Below are 16305 nucleotides of genomic sequence, written 5' to 3' on the forward strand. Positions count from 1 at the left end.
CCCAGGATGACAGCTTGAGGCTCTGTCTCAAAAAAAAAAAAAAAAAAAGACTTTGTTACCTGACAAAGGTGGTGAAAGTCATGGGTTTTCAGAAACATCCTCATGGAAGAGGCTTAACCTTGTGTACAAAATATAAAGTTGCCTTTAAGATAGCCACCCAATTCCGGTAAAGTGGCAGTCAAGTAGAAAGAGGGCATTATGGCTGCTGTCACTGAAATAATTAAATCTGCCTCCTTCAAGTCATCTGCCCCGTCAAAACACCAAACAGAAGCCTCTGATTGGCTGAGCTAGGACCTCACGCTCCAGCTTCCGCAGCCCATGTTTCCATAGTACTCTACCTGAGGGATTACAATCTTAGGAAAAGGGTTCAGAAGGCGTTCGGAGAAAAACTCACGTGTGCACTCTAAGGAGAGGCTCTGCTGCATTCACTTCCTCTGAGCACTGTACCCTGTGCTCCCTGCTAAGTGCTATGGGGGATGGAGGAGTGGGGGGGAGGGGAGTAGGGAGGAGTGGAAAGAGGATTTCAAAAAGGGTAACGTAAGATCCTGCTCTCAGCAAAGCAGTCTCAGTGTACTACAGCAACTACACTACAGCATAAAAGTATCACACTTTTTTCTGTAACCTATGGCTTTAAAAGTTTTCATGTCATTTAATTTGCTTTTAACCATAATGCAGTGCGATAACTCTCCAATGTCCAACATGGTGCCTAGCACATGGCAGGTATTCAGTACATGTTTGTTGAGTGAATTAACGAGTAAAGAAATGAATAAGGAAGAATTAAATCCAGCAGTTACACTACAGGCTTTGCTACTGGTCAGCCTAATTCAGCACTGTCCAGTGGAACTTTACTGTGATGATGGAGCTACTCTTTGTGCTATGCAATATAGGAGCCACATACTGCTGCTGAGTGCTTAAAATGAGGAATTTAATTTAAAAGTAAGTAGCCACATATAGCTAATGGCTTTTGGACAGCAGAAGTCTAAAGTTCAGATTCCAGCTGTTTATTTAGCTTATAATCTGTGTAAACTAAATCTCAATTTCCAAAATGTCAAATGCAAAAATTAAGTTTTCCCTGTATTTTCCTAGTCATGATGGCTAAGGAAAGGTTTTAGGTGAAAAGTGAAGTTCACTGGGTTGTGAAGGTCAAAGCTTGGGACCTGGTAGCAGCTCAAGAAATGGAGGTCATTATTTGAATTCTTGTGACTCAGTACCACTGGTGTTACTGCTACTGCAGAGGACATTACTGCAGGTGATGCCAAGACTTGAGAAGTTAAAGAGCCTGTTCAGGCCACACAGCTAGTGCAAGGCAGAATAGTATTTGCATCTGCTATATTCATCACAGCAATGGCTTTCTAACTACAAAGTTAAGCAAGGGTTCCAAGCAGTGTCTGCACTGAAGAATGGGGTTTCTACCTATCTTAAATAGTATTCAAATTCATGCAGATTCTACTGGGACTGATAAAACACAACTTTGTTTAAAATCAATACTAAAATTTACAGCAGCTTTTTGCCATTATATAGATACACAATGAGCAGATACTAAATGTACAACTATTATTAAGTGAAGTATCTCAGAATCTTTTAACATTGGAAAGGTATCCTATCCTCTCTTATCCTCTTTGTTAACACTTCCTTGTTAAATAGTATTAAAGAAAGCAAAAGAGTTAAATATTAAGAGAAAATGATGATGCAAGAGACTCCATAAACCAATATATGTTCTAGGTTTATTTGCTGGGAATATGAATGGTGGTTTTTACGAAAAGGTGGTTTATTCAAAGGTAGTTAACAGAAAAGATCAAGGTGTAATTCCCCAAAGGTTTCTGCAATAATCAGGAACTGTAAAAAATTAAGCTCCAAGTTCAGTTCTAAAAAACAAATCACACAAATTCAAAATGGGTGAAACAGTGCTTTAAAGCATATTATGGAAAAGATTTGACAGCTTAAGATCAGTGGTCCTGAGTGGAGTTACCATAACAATGAAGGTATATGAGGATCCACTGGGATAAGGAAATAAAATAGTATAACACCTATATTTGCTTTTATTTATTTATTTGAGACAGTGTCTCACTTATCGCTCTCGATGAGTGCAATGGCGTCATAACTCACAGCAACCTCAAACTCCTGGGCTCAAGGGATTCTTTCCTCAGCCTCCCAAGTAGCTGGGACTACAGGTGCCTGCCACAATGCCCGGCTATTTCTCCTATATTTGCTTTTTGCCATAAAAAAGAAGAACTCAAGCTTCTTTGATATTTAATATGTGTACTGATGGCAATACATGTATTTAATTTAAATAAACACATTCAGGAGTATATATATATATAATTATTTTACTAAGAAGAATTGCACAGTTAAACATCTTTAGAAATTTTTGTTTTGGAAGACAACAACCAAGCTCAGGATAAACTTGTAGTATGAAGTGATTATTAAAAACAAGCCCCAAACTGAATTGTTTATCACTTGGCTTTTCCTATGTAACAAAACATCCCAAAATTAATTGGCTTATAACCAACCACCATTTTTTTATTGTTCCGAACCTATCTACTGTCACTTGTACTTATGATTTAACTAAGTCATATGAGAAAAGGCTGAAGGAACTAGGATAGGACTGCTATGAAAGGAGCATTAATAGAGGAGAGGAATGTGTGTTTTAGACATTTACTATCTTGATTTCTTACCGCTTAGTTCCTCATACAATTTACAGTGGAAGGAAAAATATTTTGAATGGATGATGCCTTGAAATAGTATAAATTAGAGCACTTCCTCCTTTTCCCAAATTAATTTTATAATTATAGAACTAGATGATTTCAGAGAGTTCCATTCGGTAAAATAACAGACAGCTGCCCTGAAAATTACTGGAAAATCTCAGAGAAGATGTATATATTTTATGTTTGTTAACTTTCCTTATTTTTTATCAAAGAATTGGCTGTTTCTCTTCTTTTTAAAAGAAAACCAATATGATCTTTATTTTCTTTCTCCCCTAATTCAAATTCTATAATTGCAAATTCCAAGCATGAGAAGATCTGAAAATGAATTATGAAGAAACAGCTTTAGTATAAACAAAAGAAAGATGGAGTGAAACGCCGTCACTAAGTGAGAAATGGTGTGACAAACGTGGGCCCTCCACAAAGAATGGTGATGACTCAGAGCATTGCTTATCCACCTAAAGCGAGTATGTGAAATAAAATATAATTTTCAAAAAAATCCATGCAAATACATTGTCCCTTCTGGGTATAGTTGGCATAGGTTTTTTGGTAATTTCATAATCTTCTCCTAGGACTAAAATTTCTACAAAGTTATACCCAAATGCTGTTAAAATCTATGTATTATATAAGAAATTAATTTGCTGTATTTTAAGATTTAACATTAAATTTTAAGATCACACAACAGAATAAATTTTAACCAATAATACTGAAAATTTGACGAGGATAAAATTTATATATTTATTGTTTTTAACAAACAAGAAATCAAGACTGCAATGTAAATAAAACATCCATTTCTTTCAGTAGCATTACTGGAAGAAAAATCAGAAATGAGTATATCTTTAAGAATTTTTTAGCCAAGAAGTTTTAAAAAAATTCAATCTGTACATTCCTCCACTTTTTTAGGCCCAAAGTTATTTTTTTACTGAGTGGTACATAATAGAATAGAAAATGTACATTTGCTTCTGGCACTGTGACCTCCTCCAGGTCTCCGCCTGCTTCCCCGATACAATATATTTCTGGCACACACTTGTGATATAACCAGCAACCACTTTCCACAAACACTCAACTTGACAGCAGGTGAGAATAAAAAAATAAAGCAATCTCTCTTCTACACTGATGAAGATTGCCACGCTGCAAACACACTGCTTTCTTTTACAAGACAGACAATTATTACTTCAGTTAGGTACCTGCTCAACACCGTTCTTTTTCTTCTATCTGTACACGACGCACATCTCATTTTTGTTCTAAAACCAATAAAGCTCTTAAATATTACAAACTATAATTTTTAAAAGAAATCTATAGGTTATCTATCTATATGTGTTCCAACTAAGACACAGCATAAAACCTCAGTATGTTTAAAACTGCCAGACTTCCCAATACACACACATACACATACACACTCCATCCAACTCCACACTTACCCACTCATGACTAAACCATTCATGATGGGCTGGTGGGGGGTAGAAAGAAAGAGACTGGGAGGATTTTTTTTTTTTTTAAATAGGCATATTTACCAGACAGGGGACATTTTGTTCTTTATTTTGTTTTAGTGTGTGTGGGGGGAATCATAATTGTATTTAGACTTTATATGGCATGGGTTACTCAGTTCACAGCAGAAGCACCTGCAGCAAATTAATTTGTTGTAGCACATTAATTATCTCATAGCTTCTATTGAGGCTGCAGCTGTTGCTATTATGTTAATAATATTTTTTATTACCACTGTATACAACAGGTTATGGCAATAATAGAAATATCTTTTTTTTTTGACTTTCCCCCCCTGTCGTTTCCATTTTTCTATGTCAGAACAGGAGACTGAAAGAAATTTAGGCAAATTAAGCCCCAAAGCGCACTATAATTTTCTATTTCTGAACTGATTTGTAAGAGAATGGGTAAGTGAAATTAGCAGAGAATCACCCCACACAAAGATGGCGCGTGCAGAATTTGTGAAAGCGAAAAAGAAGACGAAGGAGAAGCAAAGAGGGACGGAATACTGCAGTGCTGGGGTGGTGAGTGTTTGGATGGGGGCGGGGAAAATGCTGCAGTTTTCATGAAATAATAAGGTGGGGGAAAAAAGGCATACAAAGAGTAGGTTTTTCATTGTTTGTAAAATATAAACACAGATGAATTCTGTCTTTGGTTTGTTCATGCTTTTCACTCTGCACAGCAGGGATGTTCTTAAGAAGTTGCCCTCTGCGAAATTTCACTAAATGGGAACCGTGGACCCTGCATGATGGGATTATAATCACACCAGCCACTCCTTTTACATAATTTTTTGTTTAAGATCCAGTAAGACTCCCTGTTTTTAATATATATAAAGCAATAGACATGTATATGTCGATAAACTGAGGGTTTGCGTCCCTATAGCCTAGTGTAATCTAAAACAAAAAACCCTGGTGATATCACATCTACAAATCTCAATGGATTCAAAAACAATATGAAAATTTTTAGCTGACAAGAACATGTCTGCTGCCTGCAGTTCCTGCAATAGCTCACCATGTTGCCTACTAACCAAAAGATCAAAAATTATCGATTTCATGGCGCTGCGAGGTCTGGAAAGAAAAGCTACTTTAAAATTTGCATTGTTTAAGACATGATTTAAAAGAAAAGAATCATTTTTTTTCTGAACACTTTGAAATGTGAAAATAGTTTGTTTTAATCTTATCCATGATTTACTATAATTCTATTATTTTTAGCAGCTGGAGTCCAAGAAATGATTTTTTTCGATGAATTTAGGATTTTGCCGCAGTATACATCTGCAGTCCCAGAATCCTCCGGTAAGTTAATCCTTCTTGCGATGGGAAACGCCTTTAGCCTTCTTGTGAATGAAATGAAATATCTGCAACCATTTTGAAATTTTTAATAAAGGGGTCTGTGGGTGTGTGTGTGCTCGCGCCTGTGTATGTTGGAGGAATGTGTTTTGAACTATGATTTCTTAGCAATGCAGCGGTATCTGTCTCAGTTCTAGAAACACTGAAAAACATATACCTTTACATTCTTTGAATATCATGGATGATATCTCCATTGCTTCTCCTTCACAATTTCTATGATAGCCATTAAAATGTACTTGCGTGGCATGGGAGACCAATGAAGGCCTTGAGAGCAGACATTAACTCCAAGCAAGAAGGGTATTCCTGGAATAACTGAAGCTACCAGGCCACCGCAACCACCATGGCCATTCTTCTCACCAGCTTCACTGCCCCTCCCTTGCTCTGCAGTGCACATCAGCTGCAAGCTTTCCACGGTGGCTGTCCGCTGAACTTGCCCAGTGGGTTCCTAGATCACTTCTGTGTGCGAGAATAGCCAACCATGTAGTCGACAAGAGGTATTTACAACTACTTAGCCTGTTCAGCTGGAAAGAAATCAAAAGATAACACTGAACTCTGAGATGATGTATTGCAAATCAAAAAAGTCCCAATCTATAAATAGCCCACTTGATGAACTGCTAAATGAAAAGCTCATCCTGATTATTGTCCAGTGTTTTCTTGTTTGTCATAAAGAAATATTTTTAACAGGCCGTCTTACAATGTGGGGATTGTTTTTAAATGTGTGGAATATTATTTTCACCTGTCTGCTGGGAAGGATTCTTCTCAAGGGAATTTGGATGTAGCATCCAAAGGAGACCACACCCTAGTTTCACAGCTTGTTTTCTACTTCTTCCGCTTATTTTTAAGTAGGATTAACAGTTACAATTTTACAGTAATTTAAGGGATCTAATCAAAAGGAGCCAGTCATCCGTTTCTCTTTCTTTAAAGGAAGCTCATTGTCTTAGGTGCTCAATAAATGTTTAATTAATGGATTGGATAGAGTTAAGTATCTAAAAGTGAACAGATCTTTCATTGCTGGCTTGATTAATGCTTCTGTCTGAAATGGAAAAACAATCTGGGCATATGTTATTCTGTTTAACGGTTCAAAAGCATGTATTTTAGGAAAAGGAAGCTTTAGGTTCAGGTTCTGTGTGGTCACTGATGATATGCCAATGGTCTAATATCATGACAAGAAATATCTTCTCTATTAAACTAGTTGGAGATGCTTTGAAGTCTAAAATTTAAAACCATTTGTCTGTCGCTGTTTCTCAAAATTAATTTATGTCCAACCCACGACGGGGCTGGCCCTAGAAAGAAAAGGCATAAAAAAGATAACCAAGTGTTTTTATAAAATGTACTGTTCAAGGTCAAATTTAAAAAATTATTTTCACAAAATTACTTATTTCACAAACTCATCAGATATTTTGATATTGTACTTCTCTTTGATTTAATGATAGTATTTGTCTTCATTTGATAAGTTATTCATCCTATATTTTTGGTAAGACAATTGAAACAGTTTTTGCTTTCTAAAAGATGCAAGTAAAAATTCTGAGCAATACGTTAAATTTTTTTTTATACTAGTTTTACCCCATAATTCTTCGGTACACTTATATTTGATGGGAAAAACAGTATACTATATTGCTGGAAATTTTATATTTTCTTTAATAACGTATGTTTGCTTAGAGTATCAACAGAGATTACAAAACAGTAATTTTAAATTAAAGTACCTAAATTATAGAAAAATGCTTCAATTATTTTGGAACCTATTAGAGAAATACAAATATAAAGGTGTTTTTAATATTTAGATCTTCCATTGGTGCAGATTTTTTTAAAGCAGTTTTAACAGTGTGCCTTATCAAGCAAAACTAAACTGAACATAGAACAAGCAAACATTTGTTTGTGTCTTAAGAAAATCCTCTAATTGTCGTTAGTCATCTTATTATGAATGTATGACTTAAATCAAGTGCATATTTTTTAACTCTGTATATGACAATTAAAATTGTGGATTGGCACCTGAAAATGCCATTTATACTTTTGAGTTTGTACTAGAAACATTGTTTTGATGAAATATCTTTTTCTGTTAATCCATTTGAATTATGCTCAGCTGAAGTTAACTACAACCAACGGCTACACTTAATTCTACAGAATTACTAAGAAAGGTACAAATGAGAAAGTCATTCTAAGACAATGGATATCACTTCATATCTTCTTAACGTATGGACTTTTTTCCATTGCAGGGGCCCACATGTGCTATGGTGATACACAGCAGTTGACATTACCACTGTATATAGCAAAATATCTTTAAGACAGAAAAATAAAAATTATTTAAATATTATGTTGGCCCTGAAAAACAGCTATGCCTATAATTACATATCCTACTGAGTGAATTAATAAGTAGGCTTCCTGCTTGTACCTATGTCTGAAGACCTATTGTTTGCATGCATTAATTACAGTCCTGTGATAAAAGCACTGAGATAACTTTCATTGTTGTTTTCCGTACTCCATTGTTTTGGTGAAAAAATAAGCATAAAACAAAAGGCTAGGGAAAGTGAATCGATCATAACTGTGTCAGCTTTGACAAATGCCAATCTTGCTGTATCACAATAGAAACATTTTCAAGGGAAATGAAGACCCCAATCTATTGATAGGAATAACAAAATGTTTTTGAAGAATAGAACATCAGTTTAAAAAATGAAAGGCTGCCTAATCAATAATTGTATTAACATACTTGAATTTCTTAAATTAGTACCACCGTAGAAATGCAGTTTCTCCAAAGAAAAAATCCTCACAAATAAATCTATTGATACCTATTGACAAGTGTAACCAGATAAAAATAGAATCTGTAAGAATTAACCTAATTGACAGTGCTCTGGAGCTAATCCATTTCCATTAGTTACTTGTTCACAGTAGATACTCATAAGGACTTGTTGAATTGCGGGCTAGGAGCCCATTCTACCAAGAGTTCACACAGCCCTCAGAGTGGGGATCGAAAACACCTCGGCCTGGTTGTTCAGGACTGGATACAGACTGAGCAGCCGACCGGGAGATGGGATCCCCCAGCCGGACAGTGGGGGACTTTGGAGGTGCTATCAAACTGGGATGCGAGCCAGATCCAGCAGAGTATGAGGCACAGCTGCAGCGTCGACACAGCCCGCAACCAGCGCCCCGCGGGGAGTCCGCAGAGCGACTGCGGCGCAGCGGCAGCTCTGGAGCTCCCCGAGCAGGACTGGCCCTGACCTTAGAGCCCCCACCGCCTCAACCCGGGTCCCAAACTTCCGCCTCCCAGGATCTGTTCCATCCGCCTCGCGAATCTCTGACGTCCGGGACCGAGGTGCCACCTTCCGCGGGCAGCAAGAATTGCGCAGCGAGCCCCGCGTCTGCTCTTAGGGTTCGGGATACGCGCGAGGCGGGGGCGTCGGGTTTGGGACAGAAGAGGATCCCGGGGTTGCCCTCCGCCCACCCCGGCCGGTGAGGGCCTGGCTTCCCCGCTCCACCCCAAGGCGCCCTCACAGGCTGCCCACTAGTTCCGCGCGGCCCGCAGACGCTACCCTCCACTTTGGGAGTGTCCGAGGGGTGTGCAGATACCCCGCCCCGACTTGAGGCGGTCAGACGGTGGCGGACTGCCGAGCGGCACGCGGACTACTTTCCGCTGCCCGCCCGCGCCCCGCCCCTTGTCCTCGCGCGGCGGAACGCTCCGCGCTGCGCCGGCGGCGGCAGGATACAGCGGCTTCTGTGCGACTTATAAGAGCTCCTTGTGCGGCGCCATTTTAAGCCTCTCGGTCTGTGGCAGCCGCGTTAGCCCGGCCCCGGGAGCAGAGAGCAAGGGGAGGCGGAGACGGAGCAAGGTCCGAGGAGTAGGTCCAGTCCCCGCCGAGCCGCCACTGCAGGCCGAGGACGGTCGGGCCCCCGCGGCGGGAGGAGCCCGTTCCCCTGAGGTGCTTGAGCGTTTCTTTCCTTACCCTTCCGGGGCTGCTCCCGCTCCCACTCGGAGCCAAACTTCGTCGCTGGCGCGCAGTCCCGGCGGCGGGCGGGGAACCGGGCCCGGCGCAGCCCGGAGGCCCGGGGTGGGCTCAAGAGAACGACTGGGGCGGGCCGCGCGGAGGGCGCGGAGGGCGGCGGCCGGACCCGGGTTCCGCTCTCACTGCCCCTCTGGGGCCCCCGAGGGCGCCGCTTGCGGGGAGGGGGTGCTGTGGAGGCGCGTCCGGGAGCCCGGATGGTCGGCAGGGTGGGGGTGGGGGCCGTGGTTTCCGTCCGGGGCTTCTGCGGTGGCCGAGTTTGGGGGAGGGACCCTGGGCCTCGGGATGCGCTGGGGTGGGGGGCGGGGTGGGGACTGGGGGCTCCGCCTTCCCAGCCCCAGCGGCGAGTTGGGGTTCGCGCGCTGAGACGGGGATGCCACCCTAGGTCCCATTTGCCTTGGGGATAGGGCCAGTGGACTTTCTCTCCGGATTTCCTCTTTTCCTTCTTAAGGAGAGTGTTAATATGTGTTTTAAATCTTTTGCTTCTGTGAGTTTGAATCCAAGCAACTTTAAACCTTAGAGTAACAAAACTCTGAGTGCAGCAGGAGCGATGCGTCAGTAGGGTGTACACATAGAAAAATCCACGTCTTGTACCTTTATTTTCTCATATCGTGCAGGTGAGTGAAAGCCATGTGTAATGTACTCGGAGTCTTTAGGGTTTATGGCAGTGAGTATGAGCCCTAAGTGAATTTAGGGAGAGGGAGAGAAGAGGGTGACTTGGTTACCGCTTATCTAGTGAACCACGGAATTCAGCCTCTCTTAACTGCTTCAGTAATACTGGTAGTAGAAATTATTTATTCAAATAGTTGGTGGCAACTAAACCTGATTTTTGGAGCACGTTTTCCCTTTCCCGTAGCCCTCGCTACGAAATCGGCCGAATGAAATTCTGGCGTTGCAACTTTTCAGCGTTTTGTCTGCGGAGAGGACTTTGAACCGACACTTTGGAAGTTCCTTTCCACAGCCCGCCTCTGAACCTGCAGGGCTTTGGCACTTGGTTGTAGTTGTAGTTGTTTCCTTCATTTTCAGTTCCCCTTTGGTGGGAGCATTGTCTCATACTTTGTATCTTCCAGACATCTGTGGTCTGCCTCCCCCCCTCCCGCCCCCAGTTTGTGAGGGGTGAATGAAGAGCGACTGGACTGCTGGTATGCAGAGGTCGGCAAAAGGAAATCAAGGAGTGGTTTTAGTGAAGTAAGAGCTTTGTATCGTGAATAATGGTGGCTTAGACCAGACATCAACTTGAAGAGATGACAGCATTTCCTTTGATAAAGTCTAGGCTAATGTTTTTCAGATTGCTAAGTTGCAGAGTATTTCATTATTTACTTGTCACTTGGTGAACATTCAATACCTTCATATATCTTCGAGTTATACTTGTTTTCATCCTGAAAAATACTAAATTTATCTTGAAGTGTTAGATTATGCTGCTGTTTACGTGAATTTCTACTTTGACGGCTTTTTGATTGAACTAAGACTGCTGCTGTACATATTTTAGTCTAAAATTTAAATCCTGAAAATCTCTTAATTAAATTTAAAAACTACCCTTAAGGTTTATTGGAGGCTGTTCGTTCACACTAGACAAAATTTGATTTGCACCCAGTATTCATTACTTTGACCTAATCTTTGTTCCGAAGGCCATGTGCAAGGACAAGGCCCTGAAATGATTGCAACAGTAACTTGAAAAACTTGCAGAAGTCTATTCTATAGGATTAAAGGAATGCGGAGACTATTCAAGTTTGCAGTCCTGGGGGCTTTGAGGGAGGGACTGGGCCAGAAAGCTTAGTATACAGCATGTAACTTAGATACTTCATAGTCTTCTAGAAACCAGAACTATCATTTAAAGCAGTTTTCCAGAAATACCAACTTCTTAGAAATGAGGTGGCTGGCAAAAAAAATGAAGCCTTTAAGGGTGTTTAGGTATAAAGAAGTACTGAAGAGGTTTTTGTTTTTTAACTGTCATCTGATTACGTTCTTAACCAAGATTACAATGTAGAAAAACATATATTCCAGCATTAAAGTTTATCAAAGTGAACTGAGCTTCCTGCTGTTTTTAGTGATGACTGGAATGAAAATTATCATAAATGGAGGCCTGTATGCTTATTTTCATAACACCATCACCACCACCAAGATAAGATGGAAAACAAAGTGGCAAGGTTCTTCTCTCAGGGTACTTTGAAATACGGTGCTTAGAAAAACTGTATTTATCCTTTTTTAGGGTGCTGTGGGTAGAGTCTTATGTTAAGTTATTGTTGAAACTAGGGCATAGAGAATTCAAAAGTTTGAATATCATTCCTTTATAGTTATAAAAGTAGCAGTGAAATTAGAACTCTTGAAATGTACTATATAAGTAGATTGAGCCAAATGAAACCTGAGTGTTAATGAAATGAAATAATCTGTCCATTTATAAATAAGATTTTTTCTTTTTTTGTGATCTGCTAGCTGCTGATAATAATTGTAGATGAGTAGGTGGGTAAATTTTAAGGTTGTACTTTAAGCTTGATGGGAAGCATGCTTGATTGCTAACCCAGAGCACAAAGGATGAATTCTTTTAGAACTGGACAAATTTCCAATAGAAAATATTTGCAACTCTTTCGTAGTGCTACATGGTGATTTGTGTCATTGTTTTTAAAAACATTACTTGTGTTAACTTAGTTGTTTTGTTATGGACTTCTTTTTATTGAAACTATGGTATCTCTTGTTGAAATGGCTTGAATGAAAACATTTTTAAATCATAAAAAGTAAAATAGTAAACGTAGCCTAGGAGCTATTTTTGTCCAGTGCATGTAGCCACAGCCCTTGCCTCTTCTATCTTCACTGAGAGGGTACGGATTTGCCGATCAATTCTCCTTCTTTAAGATTGTTGTTTACCTTCTATTGTTACAATTGCAGGTGTGATAGATAACTGGACTAATAGATTAAAATAACATAGGTTTCACAAAAAGAAAATATATGATTTGTGTTAATTGAAATGAATGGGAATTAACTCCTATAGTTTGTCATCATTTAAATTTAGGAGAAAGTTCTTTATTTCCTCTGTTTACTTAAGAAAGCTGCTTTTGTGTTTCTTTCAAGACTGGGCTTGACTGACTCAATTTGAAACTTAGATTCATCTGTTGATGTCTGAACCCTTTTGTCTTTGAAGTATGCATATATCCTGCTCTCTCCCTAAGGGAAAAGCAGCTCTTAAAAGAGAAAGTCATAAAGTCACACTAGAAACCCATTTTTAGGGTTTAATCATTTATTTTGATCAAGTTTATCATGGGCATATTTTCTGTTAAGATACACTTGCCCCCTCTTTTTATTCCCTCAAACCTGAAGCAACAGAGTAATGCTTGGGCATGTTTTCATTGCATGCTTTGGTCATGTTGAGTGCCCTCCAGTGGATATAGTATAGTGCTTGTGATTTTTTAATTCCAGTGAATTTGTGTGAGTATTTTTATGAAGAGTCTGATGATAGAGAATCAATTAAGAAACCTTTGAATTCTGGAATAATTCATTCATAGCAATACTGCTGATTAAAAGGCTAGCTTGAGAAAACATTATCCTATTATTTGTTATAGCAGAAAAAAGTTAATTGGGGAATTTTCCTTTAAGTCACTTTAAATACTTAGTTCTGCTTAAACACATAGCAGTAAATCAGAAAATATAGCACTACAAGAAGTAAAAGGTCATAATGTATAGCTGTGTTGATGAATTACACAGAAACTAAAATTCTCAGAAGTTACTGAAGATGCTAATTGTCAGTTTGTCTAGTATCAATTTCATAGTAAAACGTAAGTGTTCAACTAGTATTAGGAACTAGGTAGAAACAAAGCTTGTTAAGTCAGTGGGGTATGAACTAAAATGTTGTATCTAGTGAGTGTAGGCTCTCATTTGTACAGAGGTATAGGCTGTGATGCATATCATCTTGCTCTTTCAATTTTTCTTTTTTTTTTTTTTTGAGACAGAGCCTCAAGCTGTCCTCCTGGGTAGAGTGCTGTGGCATCAAAGCTCACAGCAATCTCCAACTCCTGGGCTCAAGTGAGTCTCCTGCCTCAGCCTCCCAAGTAGCTGGGACCACAGGCGCTCGCCACAACACCTGGCTATATATATATATATATATATATATGTACATTTTTTTTTTTTTGGTTGCCGTCATTGTTGTTTGGCAGGCCAGGCTGGATTCGAATCCGCCACCTTAGGTGTATGTGGCTGGCACCTTAGCACTTGAGCCACAGGCGCCGAGCCTCAATTTTTCAATGAGAACTTTTTCTGGGCTCCTATATTAAAGTTCATGTATTTCTGTATGTTAAAGTATTCCTATTAGTAACGATATTGTCTGAAAATACTGGTTTCCAATCAGCCTAATTAGTCACAGGAATGAAACTTTTTCTGAATTAACTTTTGGAAGTCAAATGTTCAGTTTATGGGAAATGGTCAGGGTTTAGATTTTTTAAAAGTTGTATTCCAAGGTATGTTATTAAAATGAAACTAAATGTTAACAATGTATAGAAAGTAAATGACCGTATCATTGATAACTCTACTTTGTGGAAACATTGATATGATTTTTTGACTGTGTATGAAAAGTATTATTGTTATAACCAGTTAATTTTTTTATAAAACAAAATTGCAAGAGTGCCTCCAGTGCTTTGTGTGAATGGTTATTTCAAGATGGATTAAGTATTCCTCCATCAAGGATCATACTTGTAATTAGTGATGTCCAAATTGGTGCTTAGTATTTGTAGCATGCCTTCTTTTAGCTTTTGGTCCAGTTTCTCAAGATTTGAGAAATGAGATGAAAGTTGTTTTAAAAATTATGTACATACAACTCACTGAAAAAAATTTGCTATTGGGGAGTTGATTTGTCTCTTGAAATTGGCTACTTGCCTTCATAATGTAGCGTACTGCAATTTGGTGTTGGAGATGTCTAAATAAGTTTGTTCTCACAAGCCATATAGGATTGGTTTTATTATGGTGGGAATGGCTACTCACATGTCTCTGGGGCCAGATAAGTATAGAGTAACCGGGACAGATTGGAGCATCTAAACAGCCACTCATAAGCAGTTCCAGCCACTGTGTGGGAAAATAGTTTCCATTCCCAGTTCATCTCTCATTTTTTTTCTCCCTAGAGAAGCAGGAAGTTAGATGAATGTGCATCTCTCAAATTTGCAAATGTTAGTGCGTATAATTCATATTTTAAGATATTGTTTAGCACAAATTAAATCTATTATCAGAATATGTCTAATTTGTAACCTAGTCCTTTTTGGAGTAAAGGTATTTTTTTTTTTTAATGATTTTGTGAAATGCTTCTTAATGTGAATTTACATAATTTAGCAAATAACATTGTTAAAACTATTAAGTTTGTATTTAGGCACTTGGAAACTGTCTCATATCAATTGATTATAGATTATGTACTTAATCTGTGGTCACACTTAACATGCTGGACAAATTCTGTGTGTACACAATTCATGTCAGCCTCGAATTTTACTGAAGATCAGGTCCTAGTTTTCAGAAGAGGTCTGCATTTTTAAGCTGAACTGTTTTTATTAGACTAAACTCAAAACTTTAAAATAGTTTAAATAATTAAAAATTAATTGAATGTTTTACTTGAATGGCAGATTGCTTTTTGGTCAGTATAAATTTATGTAGGTTATTAGATAGATCTTGGTTAAATCTTTTGCTGCTAACAAAGTTTTTCATTTCCAGAGTTTGAAAGAGGGTGCTTAGTTTTCAAACTCCCATGTTTAAATGGCAAACAGTGCTTGGACTGAAAATGCAAACCGTAGGCCAACATTGGGTTTTAAAAACATTGTCTGAAAACAGTGCTATACTCTGTAGTTATCTTTATTGGGATATGGTATAAAATGCAAGCACATCAGTGAACCTTTCTTGAAACAATTTCAGAGGTGCCTCACACTATCCCCTCACACCGTTCCCACCCCACTTATCCCAAAATCCCCATGTGACTCTTAATGGAGTCACTTGTAAAGTTTCTTTTGTAATTTTCTAGAAATTTCCTATCTCTGATTTCTTTTGAACTTGTTGGAAAGGCTTTTTTTTCTTAACCCCCTCCTTGTAACAGTTTGAAAAATGTGAACAGTTGGATGATGCCAGACAAAACCGCTTCATAGCTCTTCCCATTTTCTCCCTTATTTTTATCTTTTAATTTTTTTCATTAATACTCTCATGGTTTTACTTGTGATTTAATAACACACATGTCACTGGACAGATACTTTGTTTTTACGTGGTTTGTAACAGATGTGTTAAACAATTAGTTTTAAAATTGGGGAGGTATTTTTCACTTTTAATCAATGTACAGGGCATCCAAATCTTGTCTGTTATTGATCTTAAATGCTGGTAATTGATCTGAGTTGGAAGTAAAAGTTATGTAAAAACTTACCTAACAAATGCAATCAGTGTAACTTGGTTTCTTGTACCCTCAATGAATCCCCAACAATAAAATAAAAAAAAAAAAAATAAAAATTAATACCTAAAAAATAAAAAAGTTATGTAAAAACTAAAGGGTTAGGCTTAGTTTGATAAGCTTTTAACAGGATTTTATGATGGCTGATGTAATGGTGATACATAAGTACATGTATATAAACATGCTTTATTAGACATTATTCATATAAAAATGCGAGGAGTTAAATTTACTTCAAAATTTCCTGGGAGTGCAATTTAACGATAACTTTAAATGGTTATTGTAATTTGCTGCACTGAGGGATGGTTGTTGCAGACTGCTCCCAATTTTCCTTTAATATGAAGTAAACTGGCTATAACAGGCTGTAAGAGCTGCTTTTTTTTTTTTTT

At 38.5% G+C, this 16305-nt stretch overlaps 1 protein-coding gene across 3 annotated transcripts in view; it reads left to right on the forward strand.

Annotated features, from left to right (window-relative positions):
• Positions 1–9194: 9194 nt before the first annotated feature.
• Positions 9195–16305, forward strand: part of CTNNB1 (catenin beta 1) — a 35351-nt gene continuing 28240 nt past the window's right edge. For 2 of the 3 annotated variants that reach the window (XM_012808036.1, XM_012808037.1), the window contains exon 1: positions 9222–9441. The gene's annotated coding sequence lies outside the window, so the exon portion shown is untranslated. Of the gene's footprint in view, positions 9442–16305 lie in introns of all 3 variants that reach the window. The other variant, XM_003794489.2, reaches the window with a different exon arrangement.

Source organism: Otolemur garnettii, unplaced genomic scaffold (genome assembly GCF_000181295.1).
Source record: "Otolemur garnettii isolate 467f Iridium unplaced genomic scaffold, OtoGar3 scaffold00082, whole genome shotgun sequence".
In the NCBI taxonomy this organism is placed as follows: Eukaryota; Metazoa; Chordata; class Mammalia; order Primates; family Galagidae; genus Otolemur; species Otolemur garnettii.